Genomic DNA, 15,948 nt, shown 5'->3' with positions numbered 1-15,948 from the left:
TGAAAGTGAACTGAGGGTTTAAGGGGGGGGAGGGGAGGTGGTGGTAATGGAGGGGGGCACTGGTGGGGAAGAGCACTGGGTGTTATATGGAAACCAAGCTGACAATAAACTATTAAAATAAAAAAGAAATGTTCACACACACACACAAAAACTCATGACAGGGGGCTTAACAGGGGGTCGGACTCATGAACTCGCAAGTACATGACCTGAGCCGAGATCAAGTGTCAGATGCTTAACCAACTGTGCCACCCAGGTGTCCCCTGATTTTTCTTTTTTAAAGGAACATCTGAACTTGATGTTTATTCTTTCATCCATGTTTTTATATTATTACTACATAGATAAATATCCATTTATGGCCTTGTTTTGTCTTTCAAAAATTTGCAGTTTTATCTTTTGCAACTTTCTTTTTGCAGTGGACATTATGTTTTTTAGATACACCCATGTTGATATATTTGGCTTGAGTCCATGCATCTTCACTCTAAGCATCCCAATGTATGAATATACCACAGTTTATTGATCCATCCCCCTTCTGAAAGATTTTTAAGTTGTTCTGAATTATTTTTGCAGTTATAAATGGTGATGGTCAATTTTATATGTCACGCTGACTGGGCCATGGGGTACCCAGACATCGGACCAAACATCATTTTGAGTATTTCTGTGGGTGTTTTGGAATGAAACTAACATTTAAATCAGCAGAATGAAGGCAGATGGCCTTCCTAATCAGGTGGGCCTCATCTAATCAGTTGCAGGCCTGGAGAGACCTACTCTCCCCAAAACAAAAGAGAATTCCTCCTGCCTGACTGCCTTTGACCTGGGACATCTGCTTTTTCCTGTCTTCAGACTCAGACTGGAGTATCACCTCTCCCTCAGTCATGAACCTGTTAATCTCTGGACTGAAACCACACCCCTGGGCCTCCTGGGTCTCCTCCAGCTCACACTGCCAAGTCTTAGGACTTGGCGGCCTCCACAGTTATGTGAGCCGATTCCTTCTGATAAATCTCTTTCCATATATACACACCTCCTACTGGTTTCTCTATAGAACCCGGACTAATACACGAAGCTGTGCCTTTTATGCAGGTCTCCCGTGTCTGCAGAGAGTGTAGACCTAAGAAAGGGCCTCTGAAACCATCTACCTCTATGATCTCCGACTCCCTCCTTCATGCAAGCCACCAGCCCTGTACGCAAGTCAGAATCTCCATTTCCTTGGTGATGCTTCACAACTTACTCTCGTGTCCCTCCTGTAACAGCAGCGGCATCCACAGGGCACCAGGTGGCCTCCTTGCTTCTCCACCCCAAGTCATCACAGGTGACTGTTGCCTTCTATCCAGGCGCTGCTTCCATTTCTCCAGCCCTCTCTTTTCCCCTTCCTCCCCGCCACCCTCAGCTGCTGACTTAGAGCAGTGCAAGCACTTTTTAGGTGTGGGAGACTCAAATAAGCATAAGCATTAACTTAGCTTGCCCTCCCCCACCCCCATCCCCTTGAGCAGCTCTGAGCTCAGGAGTAGATGGAAAAGGCAAACCAACTACCATCAGACCCCCAAACTAAGGCCTTGCCTACAAAAAGAGAGCCACGCCAGGTGCCGAGGAAGGTCCTGGGGAGGAGATCCGGCCAGGCCAGCTGCCAGGAAGGGGAGGGCCGTAGGCAGGAGTCCAAGGGAGAAGTCTGCAGCCAGGTCTGAGGGAAGTGTGCGGATCTCGCAGCTACACCAAGGAGAAGTCAAAGAAGCAAGGACATTCTGGTAGAGAGAAGAGTTGCAACAAAGCGTGCGGCTGGGAAAGGGCTGAGCAGGATCAAGTCAACAGGAGCAGAACGAGGCTGGGGAGGCAGGCCGGCTTCTACTGGCAATGATGCGAGCAGCAGTGGGAGGGATGGGGGGACAAGTCAGAAGCTTATTTTATTTATTCAAGGGGATGTGATATCTGGGGCTCCAATTATTAATGGCACCAGTCAATCTCCAAAGCCTCCAATCACAAGAGGTATTACCACAAAGAAAATTATTAGGAATGTATGAGCCGTGACAATTACATTATGGATTTGGTCGTCTCCTAGGAGGGTGCTGGGTTGGCCAAGTTGGGCTTGAATTAGAAGGCTAAGGGCAGCTCCTCCTCTGCCCACTCAGGCACCGAATAGGAGGCAGAGAGTGCCGATGTCTTTGTGGTTAGTAGAAAATAATCAGCAGTGTATGAACATAGGTAAAATGGCTGAGGAAAGCATTAGACTGTAAATCTAAGAAAAGAGGTTCAAGCCCTCTTTTCACCAAGCTCTGTGGTGAAATATCACATTGAATTGCAAATTCAAAGAAGCCTCTTCAAATGCTGCCGCTGCTGGGGCTTCTCCCACCTTAATTTTTTCCTAGACAGCTGGAGAAGTAGACTGAAGCCGCGGTTGATTATGGTATTTAGCTGATAACAGCCCTTTGAGGGCTTCAAGCAGGGCTACGTGGGCTTCTCCCTCAGCCCTGGGCCACACGGTCACGCAGGCCACCTGGTTGGTCTAGCTTGTATTCACAAAGCTGTTGTCTATCATGTATGACAAAACTGGAATAAGTTGTCTGAAGTGCATGTCCACATGGGTGAGAGTCATAAACAACAGAAACAAATTTAAGCCAGAAACTCTCTGATGTTTTTCCTGTTTGGGTTTTCAGATTTTCTTTAAGATCACATTTCTTTTAACTTTTTATATTTTTAAAAATTTTTCTTTAATGTTTATTTATTTTTGAGAGAGAGAGAGAGACAGACAGACAGAGAGACAGGGTATAAGCAGAGGAGGGGCAAAGAGAGAGGGACACACAGAATCTGAAGCAGGCTCCAGACTCTGAGCTGTCAGCACAGAGCCTGACATGGGCCTTGAACTCATGAACTGTGAGATCGTGACCTGAGCTGAAGTTGGACACTTAACTGGCTGAGCCACCCAGGCACCGCTATAAATTTTTTAATATTTATTTATTTTTGAGAGAGAGAGAGAGAGAGAGAGAGAGAGAGGGAGAGAGAGAGAGAGAGAGAGAACGTCAGTGGAGGAGGGAAAGAGAGAGAGGGAGACACAGAATCTGTAGTGGGGTCCAGCCTCCATGCTGCCAGCACAGAGCCTGAGGTGGGTCTTGATCCCATGAACCTTAAGACCATGACCTGAGCCAAAGTCAGATGCTTAACTAACTGGGTCACCCAGACGCTCCAAATCAGAGCTCTGACGGTCCCAACCCAGCAGTGAATCTGGCCTGCGCTTGCCGCATCTTTCTTACAGTGAGGAGAGACCTGGCTGGGGTCCTGTGACCTCAGAGAAAAGCTTCCTTTCAACAGGAAGGGCCTGGGGCCTCACGTCTCTGTCAGAGACACCAGCTTTCTTATTTTAGACATACAGCTAAAAGATCCTACTCAGTTGATCAGCTTTGTCCTGAACTAGGAAGGAAAAGAAAATCCATTTTGAGAATTTGCTCCTTTAATGTGGTTTTCCTGGCTCATTCTCCCAGGATGGAGATTCCTCTATTTTAATCCTCTCAAGTTGGGATTCAGCACTGTTGCCAGGAAGGAAGGATTTCCCAGGACAGCCTCTCTGGCTGCACAACGCTTCGTTACTACAGTGGAATTAATTTAGTGTAGGAGCTTATTTCTACCTGCTGTTAAAATCACCTCCATTCCGACACGAAGTAACCAATGCATGTTGTGGGCTCATGTGCTCTTTTTCCCTTGAATACCCTCATCTGGCTGTTTCTCGGAGGAGGAAAACGGAGGATGGTAAACAGTGAGAGCTGGCAGAACTACATGTCCCTTTACCTCTGTGTTCCTCTGTCCCTTCGCCGCTGGTGGTGGTCTGTTTACATGAGTTTGCCTGAATCACTCCATTAGATGCCCAGAGCCATTCTTTTCCTCTTGTCTCTCTATACCCAGAGCTTCAAGTGTAACAGGGGATTTTCTTCTCTTTTTTTAAATATGTGTTTACTTGGGGTAGGGGGGAGAGACAGGAGAGAGACAGAGAGTGCAATCAGGGGAGGGGCAGAGAGAGACGGAGACACAGAATCTGAAGCAAGCTCCAGGCTCTGGGCTGTCCGGACAGAGCCCGATGCGGGGCTCGAACTCATGAACCGTGAGATCATGACCTGAGCCGAAGTTGGAGGCTTAACTGACTGAGCCACCCAGGAGCTGCAGGAGAGGGGATTTTCAATATGCTACTTCTGCCCCTGGATGCTGGTCTAAGAAATCCCACCCGGAAGCCGAGTTTCCGCTCACAGTAGTTAGTTAAATATGAACTTACTGAATTCTTACTGGAAACATTGTAATAATTATAGAGGAAAGTACAATGGTTCTTGCTCTCTCCTTGCTTCCAGACGACCGACCGAAGGAGAGTAAGTGAAATGTATCAAAAAGTCTCTCAACTCTCCAAAGACCTGTAGGCCAGGCTGACTTTTATTTTTTATTATTCATTTTGAACTTAAGGGGAAAAAAAGCCATAAAATGGGATTTTCAAGAGTCCAAACAGTCAGCAGAAAGGCAAGATACCATCTCCAGGACAAAGGAACACCAGATAATTATAGTGTTTATGTTATGATTTTTCCCTCTCTCGACGATGTCTCTTTGCTCCTAGAGAACTTCCATACAATTCTCCCAGTTTAAATGATACGTAATTCACTACACACAGCTAAAAGAGTGCAATAAGTCTTCAGGGCATTGAATAAACTGACAATAACCATCCGTTTTTGAGGGCTACCATGTGCCAGGGTACAGTGTACTTTGAGAGGCACGCTCCAAGTCTAAGCTCCGCAAGGTGAACGGCATGTATTTCTCATTGATTGCAATACTGAGAGCATTTAGCTCTGCTTCTGGCCCAGAGAGGTGCTCAGGACACTTGTGGAGGACAGGAGGAAGAAAAGAGGCTGCACATACCTTGTCTGGTTGGTTTGTTTTCTCCTCAAACCTACCCTTACACATAGTCATGGTCTTCAAATTTCATAGGGACATTCTCTTTTTGCACCCCATTTCATCTTTCCAACAAAGCAATGGGTTAAGTGATAAGGGTCTTGTGTCTAAAGCTGCATACATCCATAGTAGGATTTGATTCTGAGTGATTCTGTTGCCAGAAACTGTGTTCTTCCCAGTGTCCCAGCTGCCTCCCAGCAAAGAATGACAGGGGTGTGGCTGCAGGAGGCCTCCCTGGACAGAGGGGGCCCCGAAAGCAGATTGTGGAGGGAAGCCGGGCTGGGTGGCACCCGGGCCTCGCCCTCACGGCAGTCCTTGTGCTGATGATGGCACAGGGCTAAGAACGGATATTTCAGAGAGAGGAGATCCTTGTGCAAGGTGAAGAGAGACTTAGTACTTAACAAATACCCACGCCGGTTCCAGCATCAGAGATGGGAGATTTCCTAGATGTCTGATACTTCCCAGGTTAGCCTGCAAGCACCAACTGATAACAGAGTCCCTGAGGTTCAAGGTCAAGTACAGACATTGTAAACTGAGGCCATTACAATGAAGTGGAAGAGTCTGATCACTCGGTAGGAAGCTAGACTGCCCACCTCTCCTTCCTGGCGAATCACCTATCATGTAAAATCAGAGAGCTTTATGGAATTTCTGTAGGAGCAAAGAGATATCATGGAGAGAAGGAAAAAACATAACGTAACATAAACACTATGATTATCTGCCGTTCCTTTGTCCTGAAGATAGTATCTTGCCTTTCTGCTGGCTGTTTAGAACCTTGAAAATCTCATTTTATGGATTTTTTTTTCTTAACTTCAAAATGAGTAGAAAAAAGTAAAGTCAGCCAGCCCTACAGGTGTTTGGAGAGTGGGAGCCTGGAAGGAGAAGGCCAGAGTGTTTGGGAAGCTGGTCTCAGAGCGCATGCTGCAAGGGGGGAGGTCGTGCGGGCACAGGGGAGCTCAGTCAGTACCTGTAAGAGGGGCTGAATGTGGTCTTCTTTTCATCTATGAAGCTACCTGGATATTGGTCATGTTTGTGGTTTTCAAATTTAGCTTCAGGAAGAACGATCACTTCAAAATTCATGACAGAACATTTAAAATGTTTGTGAAATAAAAGGTCCTTGCTAATGCATATATCTTTGACCTAAAGAAGGGCTGTGGTGCTCAATTTACCCCTGCACAACCAGGTAATGAATGCATTTCCTCCACGGGGATGTGGGCCCCTCCCAGGGTCCTCACACAATGGTGATGTTCTTGGTAGTGTTAAGGGCCCAGCACTTCCACTGGCAGTGGATCCTGGCTCTCCATGTCTGGAACGTTAAGACCAGAAGAGGTAGAAATTCTCAGAAGGAGAGCGAGAGATTGAAGATGACTTTGGCCTCTGGCCTCCTATCCCCTAGAAGTGAGTGTTCTCCTAGCAGGCCAAGGATCTGTCCTGAAAGCTGGCCCTGACGGCCCAGCAAGCTCTGTGTGCCCTTGAATCTGACCCCAAATTCCAAATTCCTCACACCGCTCAGATTAGATGTGTCTTATGGAGCTGACCTGGCCTCGGACTCCAGAGCTCTCCCTGCTCCGTGCCCAGCTTGGCCTCATTTCATCCTCCCAAGCCTGACACTCAGTCCCGCCCTGCCTTCCCGGCCCCCGAGCTCCATCCCTGGCACTGGGCTTTTCTGCCTCAGTGCTGACGGTGGCCGTCACTGCCTCTAAGCGATCTGCTAAAGAACGGAAGCTTCTTCCCACCTGGGTACTTCTGAATTGCTTCTGCATCTTGCCCAGAGTCCTGGAAGGGGCTGTGGGGGCAGCCTCATCCCTCCAAGCTGTGCTTCTGCCAGCACCCAGAGATGAGACCAAACCAGTCTCCCCTGCTGGGACGCAAAGTGCCATGATCCTGTTCAAAAGGACCCACATTTCTCCACTTAGGAGGAAACCACACATGCACTTACTACATGACTCAGAATGGGGCATCTTAATAGCATTGATCTATTTTGCCAAGCCCTTACATTTTCACTTAAAAATTTGTTCACTAGTTCCTTTTATTTTTCTTCTCAGCATCATATCCCCCCTTCCCCACCTCCTCCCTACTAGGGATGCTGAAGTACCTGTGGCTCTTTATCAGAACGTGAGTTCCCCAAAAAGTCATGGCTTGTGGGTACCCAGGGGTCACTCTTCCCAAAGCAAGGTCACTTCTCTGAGCCCTCTCTCCCAGAGCTCTGTATGTGTTTCCCTTTTCAAGAGCAGATGTACATTTCTTAAAATCACTATGGCTTCAGGGTGCCGGATGGATCAGAAGAAGGTGACGCTGGAGAATTAGAGGCTGGTGAAGAGTTAATTTAGGAGTCCTGATAAGGGATTTTCAGGATATCTATTGTCCCAGAACATCTGCAATGACTTTGTTGAGTGTAAGTAATTTTAGACAAAAGATGACACAAAGCAGCCTGACTATTTCCCACCATCTACTCCCCTAGCACCCAAGTCTTGAATCTTATTAGTATGCAATAAAGACATCCACCAGCTACAGGGTGGAGGGAATCAAAGAGAGAATCTGCCTGTCCACTGTGGCTTGCGTATGCCCTTGAGGCTTGTTACCTGCTGGAAAACGAGTCTCTGAAATCTGACCAATCAAATTAGTACCCCCTCAGAGTGCAATCAATGGAGTTTGAGGGAAACATTGATTTGCATTCCATCCTCTAAAGGAAGCAGAAATTATCAGTCAGTTTCTGAGAGCCCATTCACTGGTATCCTCCCTTGACTTCCTTCAAGGGCAATTAATGGAGATTCAGGTCCAACCTGGGATCCAAGGAGAGATACAGTCAAGCAGAAAAGGGTGATTTTCTGAAAGGGGAACGGAGGTTTGAGGTTTCACTGGAAGGAATATTATTCAATAAGAGCCTCAGAGACATCATGAGATATTGGGATGTAACATATCCCTGCAACAGTGGATGACAGTATTTTCAGTTATAAATTAAGAGACACCAGATTCAGAGATCTAGATGTGCATCTGACACGTAAGCCTCTCTGGGTTATTAACAACAGGAGAGAAGGTTTAAATTAGTTTCTGTTTAACCTTTCCAAGACTTGATTTTTATAAAATCCAGTAGCAAATATGAGCTGGTCAGGGCGAGGATAAACAAAAGATAACCCAAGCAGAAAAGCATAACTCAGATTAGAGTGAGGGTGAAACACAAATGCAAGACCAAGAGAATGCAATGCTGTCGCATCACTTGGTTGGTGGGAGTTAAGGACAAAGGAAGGAGAGAGGATACCTGACAGAGCTTCAGCGATCCAAATCCAAGTACATGATGTCTTTGTTTGTAGTATGAAATCTATGGGGCCACAGTCAGCCAAGAGCAGCAAGACAAGGACAGTACAAAGCGAGGGTCACGCATTCTCTGGGCCAAAAATGGCAAATAGGCTTAATCTTTGTTTTAATTTTATCAACTAGGAGTTGCTTCTTTAAACTTTATCCTCAAAGTCAGATGCTAGATCTCAGATCAACAGTAGAGTACTGTGATTGAATAGTGACATTTGCCCCTGACCCAGGGTTGGAGTGGGCTCGAGTAATGTGGGAGAGAAGAGTGCTATCTGCGGCCCAGTCTGGTTTACTGGCATTCTCTGTACTGGAGTTTAGAGTCAAAGGCCAAGTTACACTACAGTAAGTCTTTTATCTTTGTCCTGTACATTATTTCTCATGAGGATTTACATGGAGAATGATGTATTATGGGTAGGTAGTGTTTCAGGATCCCTTGGTACTGAAAAAAAATCTAATAGAACCTACTCTTGAGCACCCAAATTTTATACACAGAGAGGTTTGGAATTGGGGACATAAAATTTCCCTCATAGGGCCAGGTAAAGCTTCCAGAGGTCTTGTTGGTCAATTGGGGAATGGCTGGGGATGGGATCTCTGGGTGGGCATCAGTGAGCAAAATTTGTTCCCAGGCTCCTGCCTTCTCTCTCATCCAAGGGAAGAGGTACTCCAGTTCCTGGTCTATGGTCCAGGACACCACCGATCCTGGATACCACTGGCCCCGCCCAGGAGGGCCCAGGGAAATGTAAGGACTAGCGCTGAGATGACTTGATTCACCTTTGCTTAACAGACGAGTGTCAAGTGGGGGACGTTGACATTATCTATCTGCATCTAATGATTGCTTTTTCCTCGGACAGCCAGAGATAGATGTTCAGGCATCTATGTGAAAAGCTTCTTGGCATAAAAGTAGATTGAGTATTGATTCTCATTTATGGTTTCAGGGGTCTCCCTTCAGGAAGCAGGACAAAGAATCTACCCAAAAGCTTAACTGCAAAGACTGACCTTTGTCAGAACGACAACTCATGTAATATGACCTCAGTGTGAATATAAATAAAACAATGCCCAAATGCCTTCGGGTCAGAGCTCATTCTATATTGTTCATAAGAACATATAAATCAAAACTTCGGTCAAGTGCTAAGTCAGGAAGATTAGTTTCATTATAATGCTTGCACTATGTCATCGGGAAGATAGGACAAATAAAACAATGATGTTTTTCTTTTGCAAGCTAACATTAGAAAGTCCAAAGGCTGACATAATGATTTGTGCCTGTAGATAGTCTCCCTTCCTATGTAACAAATACACTGTGACATTATATAACTCAATCCTGTATTCCCCCACGTCTTGGGCATGGTAGGAATGCTTGAAAGAGTTGTCAATTTGAAAAGATCAGTTGCAGTGTTCAATAGTGGAGAGACACCTGCACTTACACATTTCCTGCTGTATTCCCAGCTTCTAGAATAAAATCTCATAAAAGCTCTTACCAGCAATATGAGCAGTATGGTCATGGGCAAGCTTTAACGTGTCGGAGACTGAGCTTCCTTGTAAGCAGAACGGGGCGAGCACGTCTGCACTGCTTTAGGTCTTTGCTCAATGTTGCTTCTTCTTCCAGAAATGTCTTGACCCTCTCATTTCAAAACCTTGCTCAGGGTCACTTTCCTTGACATCCTCTTCTTTCCCAGGAAAAAGTGACATCTCCTTCCTGTGGGCTCTGCTAAATCCCATAATCAGTTTCATCAAAACACTTACCACCTTTGTGACATATATCTACCTAAAAGTCTATTTGCTTTTGCCAAACAGTGGTTTTCTAGAGGGTAGGAACTGTCTCATTCATTCCTGTATGCCCAATACCCAGAAAAGCAGAAATTTGATGTATAATTTCTGAATGAATAAGGGGGTGGGTAACAGAGGACTATAATCAACCAAATGATGCAACCCATTCTGGGTTTTAGGCAAATCCCCCTGGCATGATAAGGCACAAAGACTAGAGTTCAAAAGCATCAAGACTCCTTGGGACTCAGACACTGTCTCTAGAAGGCTTCTGTTAATATCAGAAGGAACCCTAGGTCAAGCGAGCCATTACTGTCTACCAGTACATTATCTTAACGCTGAGTCCACTAAGCCTAAGGCAGAGAGAACATATCATGAGGGAGTCCAGAACAGCATAGTAAATGCTGAACCGCAAAGCCTCTTGGGAAGGGATCAGCATCAGTGGGCATGCTGGGGGAGTGGGAGGCCGTACTGTGGAGCAAGTGGGCACCTGAGACCCTTTATCCACTGTACATCTCTTCCAGGGCCCTTTGGAAATAGCTTATGTTCAAGGGTATGTGGTAACATGGACCTATTTCTCAAAAGCAGGAGCAGGTCAGTCTTCTGTTTGGGTTGTCAGAGCCCTTACAACCAAGTAGAGTACAGGGTGTCACCAGTGCCCAGAGCTTACTGGGGAAGAAGAGCAACCAACTTGGGCTCAGTGGCCACACAGGTGGCATCCAGTCCTATCCTCTGGACCAAGTCACAGAGACTCCAAGGGAGTGGTGGATTGGGGGAAGGGTGGAGGTTCCTGCTCTCACTGCTCCCCTGAACAAGTGACCTCATTACTCAACTCTAGGGTGAAGACCAATGTCTTCCTTCCTCCCTTCCTCCCTTCCTTCCTTTCTCTTTTTTATTCCTTCCTTTCTTTGTTCCTTCCTTTCTCTCCCTTTTCTTCCTTCCTTTCTTCCTTTTTGTAAAATCTGTATTAAATCTACAGCATCAACCTCTGGTTGTATCTCATCTATTTTTTTTTTAAGAACTTTATGGAAGCATAGTTTATGTATGTAAAATGATTCACTCAAAGTATACAAATTGTTGAGTTCTGACAGATGTATACACACATTGCTATGGACTGAATGGTGTCCACCCAAATTCTTATGTTGAAGTGCTAACCCCTCCTGTCACTGTATGTGGAGCTGGAGCCTACAAGGACATAATTAGGGCTAAATAAGGTCACAGGGTGGGGCCCCCAATAGGATAGGATTAGTATCCTTATAAGAAGAGTAAGAGATACAAGAACTCCCTTGCTCCCTTGCACTGTGCCCACTGATCCTCTCCTGCTTCTCTCTCTCTCTCTCTCTTTCTCTCTCTCTCTCTCTGTCCCTCCTCTCTCCCCCTGCCTTGCAAGCACACAGTGAGTAGGTGGATGTCTATAAGTCAAGAGGAGGGCTCTCATCAGACCTTGAACATCCAGCCTCCAAAACCAGGACACATAAACTCTCGGTGGTTAAGCTTCTCCGACTATGGCATTTTGTTATGGAAGCCTGAGCAGACTGATACACTCATGAAAGTAGTCATTGCACAGAACAATTCTACCACTCCTACTCCTTTTCACAACAGATTGAAAACTAACCTTTAAACTGGGGAGAGAGAGACGTCTGCTGTAGGAAAATACACAACCCTTTCCAAAATGCCTCTTGACATGCTTTGTTGCCCATCATGTCATTATGCCAAATTTTAATGAAGAAAAGAGGCCATTATGCAATTAAGGCAAAGAATTCATGGTAATTCAGCCCGGAGTATCCAATTAAGCTTGGCACTGTTGCCAGTCTCAAATGTTTCTGGTCACCTGCATAAATTTTCTAGCTGATGCCTGACAGTTATTCACCAGAAGCAACAGGTTCTCTGAACATCGAGGGTTCCAGAATGTTTTGAAAAAGGGAAGACTTTGATGTTCTACAGTGTCTTCCTCATTCCCTAGGAGCCAAATTCCCTTTTCCTTCCTCTGGAAATGGTTTTCCAATCCTTATCACTTCTCCTCCATTCCTCCCACCCCAGGGAGGGTCAATGCAGCCTCCAAAGCCGGTCAACTACCTGAGGGGCTGGTCTCCTGTGGCTCCTGACCGGGCTCCGGGGCCTAACACACCCAGGAAGAGCCACTACACAGGAAATGTCTGTGGAACTGACCAAAGGCATGGTGGTCGTTTGAGGTCACAGTGCATATTAAGGCAGCCTGGAATGTTGTCTAGTAACACGGCCTTTTGATTCTTCTGAGACCTCTGGGCTAGCAGGACCAGCAGATGAGAGAAATTATTCTCACTGACGGCTAGAAAAATGGTCTGACTCTGCGTCACAGCACAAGAGGCCCATCTCTGCCTGGTCTAATCCACATTCACAACCCATCCCCCACCTACGCTCTATGTAACTGACAGTCCAGATCACCCTCAGTCTGCTTATTAGAACTTACACTGTATGTGTGTGTTCTGTCTCTGCTTTTGCCCAAATTGTTGCCCTTTGTGGAACCAAACTAAAATGGAGTCACGCATGTCAGGGACAAACTGGACTTGGCCAGTGCAGGTGCATTAAAGAAAATAAAACAACCTTACCCAAGTTGCAGAAGTTTACAACTTTCCTCACAGGTCAGCAGAAGATGCCGGCCAATCGTCACACATCAAGACTGCTCACACCGTCCCTGGACTTCCTCTTTCTCCTGATCAGCTACCCTGAGCCAAACAAGGAAGAAGACAAATAGGTAACCAATCAGCTGAAAGAGCCACACACTCCCACACTCACCTTGTGAAATCCCTTAGTTTGCAAGCAACACGGAACTCCTGGTTCCCGTAGCCTTGGGCTTCCTGGTTTGCAGGTCAAAACTCTTGCAGTAAACTGTTCTTTCTGCTTTGTCTTACTCGCTGTGCAGTTGGATTTTGATATCTCTCACATAGGCACTTCCCACGTTGTCTGCTCTGGCCTCCTACTCAGTCTTCACATCCAAGCTCAGTCGCCTTCCCTTTGGAAGCTTCTCAACTACAGCATCATACTGGCCGCATCTCTGCCACAGGCTCTTGCATAGTTTCGACCTGCCCCTTGTTTTCTTTCCCACCAGACACTGACTCCTCGAGGGATGCTGTTGAGTCTAAATCATCTTGTAAATCCACTGCCTAAGCAGTGGTTAGTACATAAAGGCTCTCAATAAATACTCCTGGAATGTACGAGTCTGGTAAGCCCTCCTCACATTCTCTTCCCCAGAACAGGCAGCACTTACAATGGGAGAAGCATGGCCCTACGTCCAGGCACCCTGCAGTTTAGTTTTGGTTCTTTATCTTCTGTATTCATTATCTATCGCTGTGTAGTCAGTTAACATAATGGAAGCACTTTAAAACACCACCTGTCTGTTATCTCCTGGTTCCCGCAGACCAGAAGCTAAGGCACATGTGGGCTGGGTTCTATGCTAAAAGTTTCACAAGATTGACTTGAAGGTGTCAGCTGGGTTGAGTTCCTTTCTGGGCTCAGGACTTTCAAAAACACACAGGACTATTGGCAGAATTCAGTTCCTTGAGGTTGTAGAATGGTGGTCGCATTCTATTGCTGGCTGTCGGCTGGGAATGCTTCCCCGTGGCCTTCGCCACCTTCAAAACCAGCAAGGGAGGGTCTCCCTCACGTCCGTTTGGCCCTGTTCTTCAAAGCCCTATGTCCTCCGTCCCTGATTTCTCTGTGCAGATTTAAAGGGTCATGTGATTAATCGGGCCCACCTTGATAGTTTCCCTTTTGATTAGTTCCAAGTCAGAGGATTATAACCTTAATGCCATGTGTACAATTCTTTTGCCATGTAACAAACCCTAATTACACATTACCTTCATCGGTTCTACCCACACTCAAAGGGAAGGACTTATGCACAAACGAGGGTCATTGGAAGTCACCTTAGAATTCTGCTCACCCACCTCCTCAGGATACATTACCCCCTTTACAAGGTTAATTTCCTTAGATGGAAAACAGGGGGAAAAAAACTCACCTCCCAGACTTGGGGTGAAGATTAAAGACCGAATGTGCAGGTCTCTTCCCCTCCTGCTATCCCTGGGCTGCTACTTTATCACTGTTCCTGGGGTATCCAGACACAGAGACCACTGGACTGGACGCCTACCAAACGACTCAATGACATCCTCAGTAATAAATGCAGGTTGAAAAAAAAATGATAATGTCCAGTGATGTGATTTTTGGAAAGTGGTAATAGCTGAGATCACCCAGAACCAGACCACGACCCAAGCTGTGATAATTTCATAAAGACTGATAACCAAGCTCTTCAATTCAATTACTTTTATAAAAAGGCTTACAACATTATTTATCTTGATAAAACAAAAACACTTGTCCATGGTGCTTGAGTTTTAATAAATGAGATGCTCTGACAAAGAAAGCCCATGGCGCTGGGTTTTAATATACTAGAAGTTCTGAGTCCAGAGACGAGGATGCTCTTGGCTCTCAGGATGCAGCCAACACACGATGAAGCCAAGTTTGTCCTCTTTGGCTCTCCTTCTCAGAAAGTCCTTGCTGCTGGTGCCTTCTGCCCGTGCTGATTCCCAGCCCTGCTGCCTGGAAATCTTCAAAGTGCTGTCCCACCTCGGCAAATTCTCCTCCAGACATTATCTGATTCTTCCCCACAAAACTTAACAGTCCTGTGTTCTATCCCTTCAATGCCCATCTGGGTGCCTGCCCAGGTACAGGAAGAAGAGAGACATCTGCCAATGAGAATGGCTACAGATGATGAGCTTTTCCTAGGTACATCCACAGTGTACGGGGTCTTCAGTGCTATTCAGCCCAAGTACACTTCCTTCCCTTTCAGGGTTCAGCTTCTCCAAACACAGTGAGCCTCTGCTCTCTCCGCTAGGGCAGAGACTGCTGACAGAGCTGCATCGGTGGTCTGGGAACGTCCCTGCCACACCAGGTCAGGTCTCACGGCTCCAGCCCTCACGTGAGATGTGAACTGACCATCTGCATTTTCCAAAGAGTCCCTGTTCTTCACTCATACCTATGAGCCAAGATGGTGCCTCTGGGCCAGAGGAACGCAAATAACTAGCAGTAAAAGGCAATGTTCAAGTATGACTTGGAACCAAAACCATTCTGTGCCGGTGGATTTTTAGGTGAAGGAAAAATTGCACCTATCCTCTAAAATGTGTATTTGACAAAACTTAGATAACGGGGAAGAATAAAACACCAGTGCTCTTCCCTGTTTTTTTTTTTTTTTGTCTTTAATAATGAGTTTAGAGATACAAAAATTCAATTAACCCTCATCAAAGGTGTGCATGTTTCATCCAGGCAGTGGTCAGTGACCCGCACCTCTGAGGCTGAGCTGACCAGCAGCAGCCTCTGCCCAGGCGGGAGCCCGGATGCATCTGTCCTGAAGAGGCCAGCCTGGTTTTCCTGGGAGTCAGAGGCCGTGGGTGCGTGGTCACAGAGGGCTAAGGCTTAGCAGCTTGGGCTGTGCAGCTTCAGCGTCTGCTCTGGGGACTCTGGGTGCCATCTGGAATCAGTGCGTGGCACCTGCTTGGAACCCTGAGGCCCTGTGGCAGAAAGTGTTGCACCAGAGTTTTTCTTGACATCTTGCCTTCCCCACAGCCCATCCTTGGCTTGGGCCACCATTTCCCACTTCACTTTCCTATGTGGCCACAAACATACCCAGGGTGCACCCTGACTGTGCTCCTTTCTACCTTTCTCAGAATAAAGTTAATTGCTAGGTTTGGCTAAAGCCACTTAGAAACTGTAGCCTTTCCATTTTTGTCTACTTCTTGTCTTGCTGTGACCCTCACTCTGACACCCACGCACACGCTCAATGTACTCTTTGGGCCCCAGATGCAGAATGGCTTACAGTCCCTTAGGCATGTCAAGCACTTTCTTACCTGCGGCCCTTTGCACAAGCTGTTCTCTCGCCCAGAGGGAAGGCCCTCCTTCTCCTCGCGCTTCACCTGGCTCATTCCTACTTGGTCCTCAGGATTTGAT

At 46.5% G+C, this 15,948-nt stretch overlaps 1 long non-coding RNA gene across 1 annotated transcript in view; it reads right to left on the bottom strand.

Moving 5' to 3' along the window:
• Nucleotides 1–9,898, bottom strand: part of LOC115294548 — a 23,891-nt gene extending 13,993 nt beyond the window's left edge. The window contains exon 1 of the long non-coding RNA XR_003909950.1: nucleotides 9,690–9,898. This is a non-coding gene — a long non-coding RNA (uncharacterized LOC115294548). The remainder of the gene's footprint in view (nucleotides 1–9,689) is intronic.
• Nucleotides 9,899–15,948: the final 6,050 nt, after the last annotated feature.

This window comes from Suricata suricatta, chromosome 6 (genome assembly GCF_006229205.1).
Source record: "Suricata suricatta isolate VVHF042 chromosome 6, meerkat_22Aug2017_6uvM2_HiC, whole genome shotgun sequence".
Taxonomy (NCBI): Eukaryota; Metazoa; Chordata; class Mammalia; order Carnivora; family Herpestidae; genus Suricata; species Suricata suricatta.
The sequence above is the reverse complement of the archived record's forward strand: the minus strand, read 5'-3'. Positions and strand labels throughout refer to the sequence as shown.